The 15,786-nt window shown below is 41.0% G+C and overlaps 1 long non-coding RNA gene across 1 annotated transcript; it reads left to right on the top strand.

The window, feature by feature from the left end:
- Positions 1-665: 665 nt before the first annotated feature.
- On the top strand, positions 666-14,897 carry LOC125947002 (uncharacterized). The gene is made up of 3 exons (XR_007468061.1): positions 666-857; positions 2,181-2,358; positions 13,374-14,897. It is a non-coding gene; the product is annotated as an uncharacterized LOC125947002 (long non-coding RNA).
- The last annotated feature ends 889 nt before the right edge of the window (positions 14,898-15,786 follow it).

The following is a 15,786-nucleotide window of genomic DNA, read 5'->3' as shown; positions in this document are numbered from 1 at the left end:
TGAAAATATAACATGAATATACACTCAATGTCAATGAAAAACAAACTATGAAGTGCACCAAGTTGCACGCGGAACTCATCATTCACTGAAGCTGATGGAGCGTACCGAGTAGAGGTGCACAGCTATTTGTGTCGCCTTCTAGTAAACACGATTAATTCGGGCCGTGTACCAGTGAGCAAAAATAATAATTAGCAATTGAAGCTTGTTTCTCTAATTATCGTTGAAACACATCTTTATTTAGGTTTACCACAATGTTGTAAATAAAACAAAATAATATATCAAAAACCTGTCATGGGTCTTATGACCCACTCTAGCCTGCTAAAGCATAGCCTCTGAGAACCGTTTCAAACGCAGCGGTGACGTCGTAAGTAAAATGGGCTTGCAGTACAGAAAAAAAGCAGAACCTTCGAGACTCACAATTACTTTCACGGTCGTTTGCGGTTTTGATGCTCGTAGTACAGTGGTTGGCTTATGGCTTTCGCATTTACTTCAACTTTAGATACGCAACTGTGAAAAGCGCGGCAGCGGTAGCAACGGTTACCTCCTCGGAATCTGAAACCACGGCGGCGTTTCTTTATTCCATGACGGCGGCAAGCCTGCGACCGTCGAAACGCGAGTGGGGATTTTTCTCTTGCGTCCGTTGCGCCTGTGATACCCGACAACTGTAGCAGCATGTCATCTGATCCGACTTCAACTGAAGGCTCGCCGACTGATGCGGAAACAGTTTACCTCGTTTCGCACGGGCCACCAAAGAACATTTGAAGTTCACAGGCGCCCGGAAGCTCGCCGACCTTCACGAAAGTGTGCGGATGGGTAGGTTCGCGCACCTGATGACATGCAACGATCTTCTAATACAGGTGAGCATGAATGTTCTGCGTGTTATGGAGTGCAAAGATGATTTGGTCACTGTTTGGTTCGTATGGGCAAAATAGCAGCGGTATGCGTAGCGGAAATGTCGAGCACGAGTAGTAACTGTTGAGTTGTTTCACGTTTACCTGACAGTCCGAGTGTTACGAAATTGCCCTGTGTCACTTCACTGTGCTGCCAATTACAAATATTTTCGGCTCGTCGCTGACATTGACAGGTGAAACGCATACTTGCCCTTACGAACACATCGTTGCTCAACTTCAGTTTTTGCCTAGGGGAGAACTGGAAAGGAAACTAAACGTTTTCGGGACTTCCGTCTTCTGAAAACTTTTGCGGTTGGTTTACTACTGATTTGAGCTCAGGTGTGCAATCGCTACCCTATTAGATGGGGAAAGGTGAAGTACTAACAGCTTCAAACAATGTAATGGTGCTTTATTTTGTGTAACCGGTCGTAGTATGCCATAATCTGCAAATTTCTGTAGCGCTTAACCAATAAACAGACAAGACGAGGAAAACAGGAGGGTTGTATGCCTTATTTGTTTGCTGCAGTAATCATGCAGTAATAAAGTTAAATTCAACCAACCAGGAAAACCACTGACATTTTCAGCAACAAGACTATTAAAACGTTGTGCAATCAGCTATATGGTTCTATCTTTGGGAAATCATCTGTTCCTATATACTGATTGTTGCTGGCATTGCTAAATAAGCTCAAACTTGTGTGCTCAATGTGTCCTGCACTTAGCTCACATATGGGCCGCAGGATTAGTATTGTGCTGTGCTGTGATGGCTTTAAATAACAAACCTGTTTGAGACACTACAGAAACCATAGAAAAAGGCTAAAAATTAATCAATGCCTGTTCAGTGTCCGCTGGTTCAAACCTATTCATAAACGACTGGTGTATGCTTTCAGATCAAAGATCGGTTCCCGTGCTATGTCAACATGAATGAAAGCACAGCAGTAGCATGATGGGGCGTTGATTAACTTATTCGTCTCCCAAAGCCACTCTGAAGCATCAGAGGCACCAAAACAGCTGTATGCTTATCCTCATGTCTTATCTAATCTGTACTCATTAGTTAACTCTGTATGACTAAAGTCTGTCATATGCTGGAAGGATAAAATAAAAGTATTTGAGCAATACTTTAAAGGGGTCCTGAAACACTTTTCTAAGTAATCATAGAATAACATCACTATTAAATTACGTCGCCTCAAAAATTCCCTCCCACAAAAATTTTCGAATCCTTCAAGGGCAAGTGAAATTAGACATAATTATCACACCGATAAGTGGTTTTTTGTCTCCTTTCATTTCCACTAGCATGCTGGAAGCTGCACAGGGGAGTTAGCAAAGGGGCACAAGGAAGCAATGCCCCGCTGCTGTCCGTAGGGTGAACGCAAGACGGCTCGTGGCGGCCGCATTGTCTACGCTGCGCTTTTCATCTCTGAAGCCATGCGCAGCAGCGTGCAGTCGTCATGTTCAGAAAAGCAGTGCAAATGTGAAATGGCTGTTTTGTCTTTTTCAGGTCGAATATATATATATATATATATATATATATATTATTTAACTCAAATGAGCAATAATGGTATTATTGAGAATGTTCTTGCGATCACGAAATCAGCCAATAGCTGTTGTGGGTCTAGCTGCTTGCGATGACACTGCATAACAACTATGCTTAAGTGAGAGCAAGCAATTTTTAACTGCTTTTGCACGAGATTGTGAATTCTCTGCTGCATGTCATGTAATATTTTGTATACATGCCCACAGGAGCCTCGTTAACAGAGTGGCAATGCTTTCTTACTATGCACAAAGTGTTTCAGGGCCCCATTAAAGCTTTGTTACTAATGAAAAGGCATTGAGAGGTTTAGATAGAAAGACAATGAGGTTAGCCAGTGTAGACTGGCTGCACTTAGGCTCGAAAAGTGCAATGTGTTCAATGCCTTCTGGGCTGAGAATGCTCTCGACCAGTGTCTAGAGCATTCGGGTATTTTGAAAATTGTGGGTACAGCTGCTAAGGGGGGGGGGGGGTTAGACGTTGTTAGGCCCAAACCGTAAATTACTGATTTTGCGTTGTTCCGATAGCACATGTTTATAGCTTTCAAAAAATATAAAACACTTGGCTATATGCGACTTCTAAACCACTTATTTAATTCATTATAGTTGTAGCGTCGACTGTAAAGTGGGCATGACCCGTCGTCGAGACTTAAGATGATATGAAGTTTCCATCCTATAAAAACGTCTTGCATTAGACAGTACTTTTGGTTTTGGTATGTGACTTTTTTTTCTTTTTGTAATGCATTTTACAGCCCTTAGGGAGCTCTTTGTAGCTCTCATGCGTTCCTCTTCCTTTTGTTTATGTTGGTGTGTGCTTTTCGGAGGACACGTCACATCTGCGAAGGACCTATTTCATGCCTTTTAGTGTTGCTGATGAGGAAAACACATACATTGATACGAAATTGAAAGTTTTATTGCAACCGCTGCAGTGAAAGCGTACTAAAGCATCTGGAGGTCACTCCTGTACATTTTTGTTTTTCCATGTGCATGCTATCAACAGACTCATGGCAGGTAACAAAGCAATTTCAAGCTAAAGCTGAAGCATAACAGCAATGAAAGGACTGCAGAAAGAGAGGGAAAGACTACTGTAAAGTTCAGTATGAAGACGACTAATCGTGGGATGTGTTGATTAAGCAAGCAATTTGACACATCTATTCGCACATTTCTGAGATTGTGATGTTTCGACTTAGTACCTTTTTCTAAAAAAACAGCTGGGCGTACGTGAACTAAATTTTGTGTACATGTCAGCTAGTGTCTCGTACAACTTTGCAACTGGAAGGAATATCTGCACGCTCATGGAAATTTAGAAAACAAATAAAATGCATGTCATATAGTGGCAATTAGTGACATGCTGTACACTCACGATAATTGATCAACAACTAGCTTTTAATCAGCCGCCCGACTAATTTTTTATAGAAGATGCTTCTTCAAATTGGTATTCATGGCTAATTTTCCCTTTTGTGCGTTTCTTAGTAATAAACTCATTTGAAGTAATAATTACAATCTTTTATAATCTGTTTTGGTGAAAGTATTGTTAGAGTGTGAACTCTGGCCATCATCATCAGTTTATCTCGGCTATTGCGGGACCAAAGGATATACTGTTACCCCTCTCCTGTGTCAAACCCATCCGATAAATTTTATAACCTCTGTCTCGTCATGCACCTAATGCTTTCATAGTGCAGTTAACCGAACAAATTCTCCCATCTGGTGAATCACAGTTCACCTGGTGGATATGATTTCTTGGAAATGGTTGCACTACAGTGCTGTTGCATATTTTTTGTATATTGTTTTATGTAGAAAGGCTTATGCACACTTTTGTTAACATCAGGTACCCGAATAAGCTGTACAACATTGCTGCAAGGTGCCTTGGTAAACCAGTACCCAGCCCTGAGGAACAGATTGGACTCTGGCTATGTAAGAGCATTTCCTTGTAAATTTCCTTCATTTTGATTTCTTTGGCACATTTAAAGGTTAAAACATGCTGAAAAAGTCTTTCTTAGCACTTCGTAATGTTTATGGCCATTGTTTCTCGCAACTGTTCTCGTCTGTGTGCTTGTCATTGAGTAGACATGCTGTGATCTATAAGCTTTGCAGCTTGACTAAATTTGAAGATGCCAACAGCAGCTCTGCATCTGAGGTGCAATACGGCCGCCTTCTGTAAAATTAATTGCATGCTCAGCAAAATATACAATTAGTTGAACAATATATTTTGTACATGTAGTCATTTATGCATAAAAATTTTGACCAAACTAATACAGAAAGAAATTACTCAACTGCTGTGTTGAAAGGTGTGCTAAGATAACTCGGCTGGTACATTTTAGAACATGAAGGAAACAGTGCAAAAAACAAGTTAAGATTAGGGCAACTCTATTTTTACTGTGTACTGTTTTCAATTTCTTACACAACCTGAAAACCGGAAGCCACTGAACTGGTATTTATGTAAAGTCAGTTGCTTTCACCTCATTCTAGTTCTCCTGGCACATGCGCCTGAAAAACAAGTACAAAATCCTAAAGCTTAAATCTCCTAATTTATCTAAATTGCACTGTTGTTCCCACTTGCTGCTACATAACTGTCAACTGCATCAGAGCTGCTCTTGTAAAATCGTGTGTACTAGGTATCCTGCAACTGATAATTGCTGTACCAATGTAAGCTTTAGCTAATGCTAAACACATCATAATAAATAAGACGAATAATGCAAAACAACAGTGTCTGAAAAAGCATACCACCATGTTTGACAAGTAGTCAGAAAGTGTTGCTATGTATCATTGCTGTTAATTGGTGTTCTTTTTCGCATTAGAACGCCTTTAGATTAATAACAGTGTACCTACTTCTGTAACAATTTTTATTTCTTGTCGTGAAATAATGCATCTAAAATAATAAATTTCACAATCTGTTATTTCTGTAACTATGATGACTAACCTGATGTCACCTAAATGTTCATGCTACAGGTTGAATTTTCTTGGCTGAGTTTGCTTTGGATATACAGAAAATGTGTTTAAATTTGGAGGCCACACACAGTCATGACTGAAAGGAATAAAGTGATGTTGGTCACAAGCTATTTTTCAGCATTTATTAAGGAAGCCACAATGCTATTTGAATATAAAACTTATTCCCAGTGAATAGCTTTTGTTGACTGTCAAGGAACCGTGGAGTGCAGTACAGCAGCAGTATGGTAGCAATGTAAGATCCGCTCACAATTGATAGTTTACATGGCGTTGAATTGAAACGTGCTACTGAGTCACGAGAAAGCACAGCAGAAAGGAAACAGATGATACCATTTTTTTATTGTAGCTCGTTCATGCATTTCACTTCGACATGTATAATGAACTAGCCCCAAATTCAGGTGGAAGCAGCGCTAAGGATACAAAGTGAAAGCACCTTGAGGAAATTACACGTTGCACTGAGTATTTTTTCTATGCGTCCTCACATAATCCAAGTGTGTACACCTGAATAGGAGTAACAAACTAGCAGATATGTTCACATTAGCTAGGCCTATCCTTAAGGTTTCTGAAGATAGCATTATATAATTCTAAGGAAACTATAACTTGAATCAGTGCCTGTATAGTATGTTTTTCAAATACGTAGTTATTGCTAGTTTTTCTTAAACAAACAAAAAAGAACAATGTAATATAATGAGCAAGGTTTTCAGGTTTGGTCCAACCATAGAAAGGCCAAGTGAACCACAGCGGAAATTAAATGTGGTTTTATAGAACTGTAGAAGTCATAAAAAAATATCAAAGATAACTTGCCACTGGTGGGAGCAAAACCCACATCTTGCAAATATAGCATGCATAGTCTACTCATTGAGCTGTGGTAGTAGCTGTCCTCTCATTCACATTCTTGGGGATTTGTGTATGTGTACTAGATGTGGCCCAGCACCAAACTCATAATCATGGCAGAAGATGTGGCACATACTTTTACCTGCAACCATCACAAAGGGGATGACCCTTAGGAGCAGGCAGCAGGCCTATAAGTCTATGCATTCATAACAGCATTGATGCCTTCAGGTAGCATACAGTGCCATCTGCCTGCTCTTAAATGTCATGTACCACATGATGCCTACGGTTCAACGAACATGTTGCAGCGTCAGCCATGGCCTTGAGTGATGCTAACAGTTCCAGGGCCATATCTAATAAACATAACAAATGCGGAATCAGGTGAATGGGAGAATAACCTCCATCGTGCTTAACTGATACAGGCTCACATGTGTAATGCATATGACGTGGGTTTGCCCCCACTGGTGGCAAGTTGTTTTTTTCCTACTTTCTTTTCCAATGTGTTTAAATTGTGTGGGATCGACGCCGCTTCAAACATGGAGCACTCACCCAATTTGTTCTTCCAGGTCACCCTTTTGCTTTGTTCCGTGGTTGCCTCAAGATCTGGACTACGCGAAAGCGTAGGCCGCCGCCAACACACGGATCCGAATATTGGCCGCAGCCACCGTTACTTGACCTGCTACATGGCTTCGGTTGGCAACACACGGAGGTGAAGGCTGCTACCACCTCGGTTGTCAAGATGGGATGCGCGCCATTTATAGGCCTTCCACGGAGCACTGCGCTGGGGCTCGACGCCGCTTCAAACATGGAGCACTCACCCAATTTGTTCTTCCAGGTTGGTTATTTCAATGATTGTACTTGTCTTAAGACCAGTAATCGCTGTCTCTTTGCGGTGTCGTGCCCCGAAAAATGGACGTGTGTGTTTGAGCGTTATATGTGCAACGCTGTCGGATGTATTAAGAGACTAATAATGCTCCTGTCCGGTGATATCGAAACGAATCCCGGACCGGAAACGCTTAAAACTGTCCTAGAAACTGTTAAACGAATTGAAGCTGGTCAAAATGAAATACGTGATGAAATGAAAGCTTTGAAAAACTGGCAGGTTTCTGTCGACGTTGAATTGAAGCTATTGTCCACAAGAATTCGCGCAGTCGAAGTTGATCTTGTTTCCTTCAAAACTGCCACACCAGTGTCCGCATCAGAACCATCTGAGTCTCATCACAGCTTTTCTAGCCAGCTCAGAACAATTCAGTCTCGTTGTGATGACGCTGAAAACCGGCTTCGCCGCTCTAATCTTGTATTTTTTGGCATTCCGAATGATTCATCCGGAATGACTTGGTCATCCGCCGAAACTAAGATTATTAACGTGTGTTCCACAAACCTCGGCACCACTATCGAACCAAATCAAATTGAACGCGCTCATCGTCTTGGGCTCTTCACTCCCGATAAATGCAGACCAGTAATAGTGAAATTTGCCTTTTTCAAGGATAAGCAGCGTGTAATAGAAAATGGTTTCAAGTTTAAAGGCACTCAATTCGCAGTTCGTGAAGACTACTCATTGGCAACACGTGTCGCCAGGAAGCATCTTCTCGCTTACGCTAAATCTAAAAATCTGCCCTGTAAACTGACTGCTGACCGAATGAAAATGAACAACCACGTGTTCATATATGACGCCGACTCTGGCTCCGTTGTGCAATCATCCCGATAGCTAGCGCACAAATCTGCTCAACGGTCAATTACTTCTAGTTCTAAGCCGCAGAGCGATAACAGCAAGCCAACTGCTACATTATCATTGTCATATACTAATGTTCTAAGCCTGCTTCCTAAAGTTACTGATCTATGCTCATACCTAGAAAACAACGATAGTGATATTTTAGCACTTACGGAAACATGGCTTAACCCTGACATTACTGACGCAGAAATTCTGCCGTACTGCAGCGATTACACTATATATCGGAATGACAGAATCGGCAAAAGGGGGGAGGGGTGTTACTTGCAACAAAATCGCATTTTACGTCCTTTCTCGTACATATTCCTACCCTGTTAGAAATATTGTGGATTTCAGTTACTCTACCGTCGGTAAATTTCATCTTCGGTGTATGCTACAGGCCACCAGACAGCCCTAGCACATTCATTTCCGACTTGTATGACAACATAGCATTAATAAAGAATAAGTTTCCGAAGGCACACATTATTTTAACTGGGTACTTTAACTTACCAGACATAGACTGGCAACGCCTAACCAGTAAATCACATTACTCTAAGAAGTTCATTGAATTAATTCTTGATTTCTCTCTTGTTCAGCTAATAAACCAACCCACTAGGGGAGATAATACTTTGGATCTTATTCTAACTACCGCTCCCGAAATTGCAAACACCATTACATGCACTCAAGGATTCAGTGATCACAAGCTTATCCAATTAACAGTTAATGTATCTTCTCATTCGCGTCACGTGATATCTAAGCATATTTTAAATTCTGACTTCTACTCCATAAACGAAGAATTAGAGCGCTTTTCTATTCAATTTCTCACTAGTTTCTCGCACAGGACAGTGAATGAAAATTGGTGCTTATACAGGGACAAAATCCTAGAACTAATACGTATTTACATACCCAAGCTATCTTTCCATCACAGTTTATCGAAACCTTGGTTTCACAGGACCCTTCGCAATTTAAGGAACAAAAAGAAGCGCCTTTTCGGAGCTGCTAAAACTTTGGGGACGCCAGCTGCATGGGTAAAACATACGGTTGCCTAAAAATCGTACTGCAGCGCCGTTCGAAAGGCAAAAAGAAAATTTTTCACGCAGGACCTGCAATCACTGCTTAAAAATAACCCCAGAAAGTTTTGGAAACTTATCTCCCCTAGTATATCACTGCAAGACGATTCCGGCATCGCCGTCAATCGAGAGGACTGCGCAAATGCTTTTAACAATTACTTTTCCGCTATGTTTACCCAGGAGGATCATTCCAATATGCCTGCACCGACAGAGGTAGATTACCTGTTTATGGAGCCAATCACCATAACCCCTGACGGTATTGCCAGATTAATTAGCACTCTAAAGGTATCCACGTCCGCTGGTGTAGATGGTATCAACTCTAAGATTTTGAAGCACACTGTCATTCCTTCTAGTGCTATCCTTTGCCACATTTTTCAGCAATATTTGTCGTCCGGCGAAGTACCATATGATTGGAAGCTGGGTAAAGTAATTCCTGTATTCAAATCCGGTAACAAAACTTCTGTTAACAACTACCGTCCTATATCTCTAACTAGTGTCCCTGGTAAGCTTCTTGAACACATAATTGTATCTAACAGTGCACAACACTTATAAAAAAGCGGTTTCTTCTTTCCTAACCAGCACGGCTTTAGAAAAGGTTTTTCGTGTGAAACACAATTAATTGAGTTTACTAATGACTTTCACGTAAGCATGGATGATAATTCCCAGACTGACTCTATATTCATAGATTTTTCGAAGGCCTTTGACAGTGTTGCGCACGGTCGTCTGTTTTCCAAACTGTCTTGCCTTAACCTCGAGTCCCTTACCGTCTCATGGCTTCGTAACTTCTTGTCATTTCGTAAACAGTTCACAGTCATTGACAACTACTCTTCTGATACGTCTAATGTTACGTCCGGTGTACCTCAGGGTAGCGTGCTAGGCCCACTTTTATTTCTCATTTTCATAAATGACCTTCCTTCCGGTATTTCATCGACAATTCGGTTGTATGCGGATGACTGCGTCGTATACAGACAAATTCATGCGCATCATGACCACATCACTCTTCAACAAGACCTTGATCGAATCTCCCATTGGTGTTCCTCATGGCAAATGACTTTAAATGCAGAAAAATGCAAGTTGATTACCTGTAGTCGTAAACGTATGAATTCTTCATTTAACTACACGCTTAACAAACGTTCTCTTTCCAGCACATCCTCATATAAGTATCTAGGCGTCCATCTTACACCAACCCTTTCATGGTCAACTCATATCACCACAATTACAGCAAAAGCATCGCGTACACTCGGCTATCTGAAGCGTAATCTTTACGATGCTCCTCAAACTACTCGCAAGCTAGCATATCAAACATTTGTTCGCCATAAACTTGAATATGCTGCGCACATTTGGTCACCTTGCCAAACTTATCTAATCAATGACCTTGAAGCTATTCAGAACCGTGCCGCTCGTTTCATCATCAGAGATTATAGCATACATTCTAGCGTAACAAGCATCAAGACAGCACTGGCACTCCCGCTTTTAGAAAAACGTCGAACTATTTCGCTACTTTGTTTATTGCACAAAATAGTTCACAGTGAACATTCGTTTTCCTTAACCTTAACTCGTCCATTCCGTTCATCAAGACGTCTGCATAATGAGCATAGCTTTCAACGCCTCTTTGGCAAAACTAACGCGTTTAATTCATCCGCCCTGCCACAGGCTATTAAATATTGGAATGACCTTCCTGACACAATAGCTAATATTGTTAATCCAGTGATTTTTAGACAAGAGTTAAGTGCCCATTTTAATTGTTGATTTCGAATTCATTTTGCGATTGTCATGTGAACGTGTTTTAAATTGATTTACCTGTATATTTACAAATTTCTTACTCCAGCCTGAATTGTATAATTGGAAATAATCTTTATCGCTAACTATTGTATAAGTTCTATTTTGGTGAATTCATGTATAACAGGATTTTTGCTCCTTTTTATTTTATTGTTTAACCTTTTGTAACCCCCCTCACGGAATACTCCACTTCGGAGCCTGTGAGGACCTTGAATAAATAAATAAATAAAAAATGTTTAGTTATTTTACATTTCAATAAAATCACATTTAATTTCCCCTGTACTTTCCGTGGCCTAATTATCTGTTGGCTGCATACAGTCTTGATTAACAAAAATCTGGCCCATTTGTTCCACCTATTCATGTTTGACCCACTTGCAGTACACTTCCAGAAGCATCACCCGTTAAATAGCCGAACACATCTTGCGAATATCCTTTTTTTGTAGATAGCTATATGCAGCTAGCTGCTTATAGCTGTATATACCTACACAGGGGACCCTGATCATGAGAAGGAATTTACAGAAGAAGAAATTGGGTTGGAGTGCATATGGCAGGCATTGTGAAATGCTGACTGGGAGCTTACCACTGTCGTTGAAAAGTGTACAATCATCGCATTCTACCAGTGCTAACATATGGGGCAGAAACTTGGAGGTTAACAAAGCTCGAGAACAAGTTAAGGACCACACAAAGAGCGATGAAACAAATAATGTTAGGCCTAACGTTAGGAGACTGGACGAGAGCAGTGTAGATCAGAGAGCAAACGGGGATAGCCGATATTCTAGTTGACATTAAGAGGAAGAAATGGAGCTGGGCAGGCCATGTAATGCATAGGATGGATAACCGGTGGACCATTAGAGTTACAGAATCCATACTAAGAGAAAGGAAGCGCAGTCGAGGATGGCAGAAAACTAGGTGGGGTGATAAAGTTAGGAAATATGCGGGCGAAGGTTGGAATCAGCTAGCGCAAGACAGAGGTAATTGGAGATCGCAGGGAGGGGCCTTCGTCCTGCATTGGAGACTTATATAGACTGATGATGATGATATGCAGTTACTATTTATTCACTGCCCATTTAGTACTGAATTGTACCACCGAAATTCCCTAAGTGGACTGCTGTATGATTGTATGAATCTTATAAGCTGTTGCTGCTGGCAGTTTTATACTTGCTAGTTTGCTTAATAATTACAAGCAGCGAAATTCGTCAGCAGCTGCAGCCCTTTCACTGCTGTAATTTTTCTCTTCAGATGCAAAAGGCGTGAGCGCCATCATGGTTCTACCAATTCTTGTCAATGAGCGAGGGGACGACATGTTCACAAAAATGGTTAGAACTTTAAGCTGCTTACACGACCAAGTACACAGTGTCAGTATGAGGCAATTGTCAATATGTACAGGGCCCGTGATATTTCGCTGCGCCTGTTCAAAGAAAGGTTTTGCACCCACCGCTACACCGTTCTTGCTCAAGTTTTGCAAAATGATTGCATTTTGGGGGCTGCTTCGTTTAGTCTGACATTTACTACAGTTAATTGCCTGGTATTAAGAAAAAAGTGCAAATTTGCCTTCGCTTGTGGGGATGCGAGCTGCTGCAGCGGCGGCGCTACCATAAACATGTGTCGCCGCCTGCCGGCAGCTGCAGAATGCAGGCGGTCAGGGAGGTTTGCAGTGTGTTCACGAGCGGGCAACACACGGTAAACCCAATGGTAAACATCCGTGACCGGCTGCTTTTTGCAGCTGCCGGCAGGCAGCGACACAGGTTTATGCCACTTACGGGGATGCGAGCGCTGTCGCTGCAGCAGCTCGCATCCCCGTAAGTGAAGAAAAATTTGCACATCTTTCTTAAAAACCAGGCAGTTAACTTTAGTAAGCTTTATACTAAACGAAGCGGACCCCAAAATGGGATTGTTCTGCAAAATGTGAACAAGAACAGTGTAGCGGTGAGTACAAAACCTTCTTTTGAACATGCACAGCGTAATATTCAAGACCCTGGTATAACTGTGGGGAAATTTCAGAGCTAGAAAACCACCAAGATAAACAATTTGAGTATAGCCTTAAGTTAAAACGAGATAATTTTGTTAAACTTGATTATGAAGGCTTAAGAAGTATCAATCAATTAATCATTGTGTGCACGCGCTTTATGTGTGGCATTCTATTTACTCAAATTATTAGTGGTACTTTTTGTTGGGCTTTGAAAGCAATGAAAGTAACCAGAGAAACCATTTATGCTCTCTACCTAATGGACATTATCAAAGCAATTAAATATGTCAAAGTGGCAGATGAGATCACATACAGAGCAAATCTTGTGCAACCATCCATGGCTGCACATATGATCTTGCCAAACTAAGTTATGAAAATTGAACTGCCGCTTATGGTAATCTTTTTTGTAGCACAATAAAATTGGTACTTACTGCTTTTGAAGTAAAAGCTTAGAACTGTTCTAATTTTCTGGTAATATAACAAACCATTTTTGCCTACCTCAAACAGAAATTAGCAATTTTTGTCTTTTTCTCTGCGTGATTTTTCATTTCGACAACACTTACCTAAAATAAAAGTCAGTTCTGTAAAACCTTGTCGCAGAGCAACCCGTATTGTTTTTGTGCACCAACAATTTATGTATTTATATGTTTGCTTTGCAGACGCCAGGACAGGAGTTTGCCCACCCCACATTGCTGTACGCTGGTGACAACTGCATCTCTTCCAAGGCCCTGTGTGTGAAGTGTGTATATATATGTGTAGCTGTATTAGACTTCATTTCCGGTGTAACGGGGTTATTTTTATTTTCCATGTACTGGGGCTTTCAACATCGAATACATCAGCTCTGCGGAGCAGACACTCTCATTGCTGCAACACATGATTGAAATGAAAACGAAAACGACAAAACTAGGCACCTAGTCCCAACAGCTTTAACAGCACGGTTAACTGCTGCAACTAACAAAATCACAGCCAGTGCTGAGCAGGCTGAGAAATCTGACTAAGCTGCTAAAGTCGTCTTGAAATGCACCTTCCTGTATGCACTTAGGCTTTTTTGTTTCTTTTTTTAACGCTCAGGCTATTTTGGTGTTCGTAGCTTTGGATTATGCAGCTGAGTAGTACTGCCAATAGCTAGTGAAACCTCGAAAACTTTATTGTGTTTAAATGTTAGTCATAGTTTTTGTATTATGGGGCATAAAGCAAACACTCACCAATGATATTTTAAAAAATAATGAAATTACAAGAAATTGTATTTCGGAGCCAGTATGGGTCCTTTGTTCACAAATGACAGCAGAGGCAATGGTTTGGTTCTGTACGGGTGAGATGGCAGAGAGCGCATGCATAGATAACAGGCAGATTATCGTGTGTCCTTCCTATCGCTTAGCACGTCATCTAAATATGCAGTGATTTTAGTAGTAATTTCATCGGTAATGTCGCAGTGGCAATTATGGATGCCTAGTGCTAGTGTATAGAAGGACCTGTTTTCTCTTTGTGTTCGGATAATGCGTGGGAAATAAGGTTGCTTTTAAAGAGTTAGTGCTTATCCTGCTTTGGGTGCTTCTTAACGTTGCCAGATTGACAGTGAATTACATTTTTTGCATGTGAATATGTACATGGAGCCAAGTTAGTTCAATCTTCCGAAGGGGTCCTTCATGTACACCAGTTGATCACATAGCTTGCTGGAAGGGACATGTGCCACCCAACCATTGCAGGCATTCAACACTCTAGCAAAAGTCTCGCTCATGCCACATCATGCATACAGGATGGTAGCACGCTTGCTTTTCTTTCTCACCACTTAGCGGATGGGCGCTGAGGCATGATGTTCTTGCTCACTTGGCAGTTTTAGCGGCTGGCCATTACATTGCGTGTCATTTAGCATCAAGATCAACTCTGCTTTTTGCCTTGTATGACTTGAGCGAAGACCGAAAAGCGAGGTTACTAGTGATGAGGCGGCCTAGCGTTTGTGGCCCTTGAGGTGTACAGAAAGAACATCTAGGTATTTTGATATGTGTGGGCTTACGATGAACCCTGGTGGCAAGGCCATTGGTGATTCGTTCCTTGAGAACATCAGTGGATGCAGTGTACCTCTTCTCTCAGGCTCTTCGTGTGCTGTAAACTGATGCTTTCCTTACAAAGTTAAGTGCTTTTTGTGATTGCTATATGTACTCTCGCGAAAAGTCACTGTGATGTGCGCATATTTTATTGAATAAATTTGTACATGTTTTAACTGTTGTGTTGTTCTTTCAGATCTGAACCGAAGCCGATCAAAATTTGATGCAAACATGGAGGCAGTGCTAATGGAAAGATTCAGAGGTGAGACAGCAGTCTTTTTTTGACAAATTGGATGATAGGATGGCCAAGAAGTAGCACATTTGAAACATAATGTGATGCATTTACTATGCAAGCTGCACATGGATTTTTAAGTGGCATTATTCGTCATGCCCTGTTTTACATTTATTTGGTCTTTAGTCATATTTATTTTCTCCTACTGGCATCGATGTTGTATCATTGCTTCGATATGGTGAAATTTTAAATTTGTCGTTAATTATCAATATTGAAATTTAATTATTCTGCCCATGTATGCCTCCATGGCATATTGAAATAAACGAGCCCTTTGTCATGGCAAAGAAATAAAATTCTTGTTCAGGAAATAAAACTTTTTCTCAAATACCTGAAATGCTATATTACATAACATTGGACATATTAGCGCTGTTCAGCTTGCCTTGTACACCACATCTCCCCCCCCCCCATAACAAAAAAAAAACATGCTGGATGTCGCAGCTGACGCATAGTATTCCTCAAGGTTGGCCATTGATTCCAATTTAGCAAATCAGATTGCTGTCTTCTCTTTTTGCCAGGTATGATGCTGATGCATTTGAGGTTATTACATATGACAGTGAAATTTTGGCTCTTGGTGTTTAACTCATTGTGATGCTATGTGCTAAGTGTTCTTTTCGTTGTCGCCTTAAAAAAGACAAGTCCACTTGTCGAAACGTTGGCTCCTGCTTTCATCTTGTGCTCATTTTGCCCAGTGTTTTTAGTTGTTTATAGTTTTGCAGTTTATTATAACATCTAATG

The sequence above is a fragment of the Dermacentor silvarum genome, chromosome 7 (assembly GCF_013339745.2).
Source record: "Dermacentor silvarum isolate Dsil-2018 chromosome 7, BIME_Dsil_1.4, whole genome shotgun sequence".
NCBI lineage: Eukaryota > Metazoa > Arthropoda > Arachnida > Ixodida > Ixodidae > Dermacentor > Dermacentor silvarum.
The sequence above is the reverse complement of the archived record's forward strand: the minus strand, read 5'-3'. Positions and strand labels throughout refer to the sequence as shown.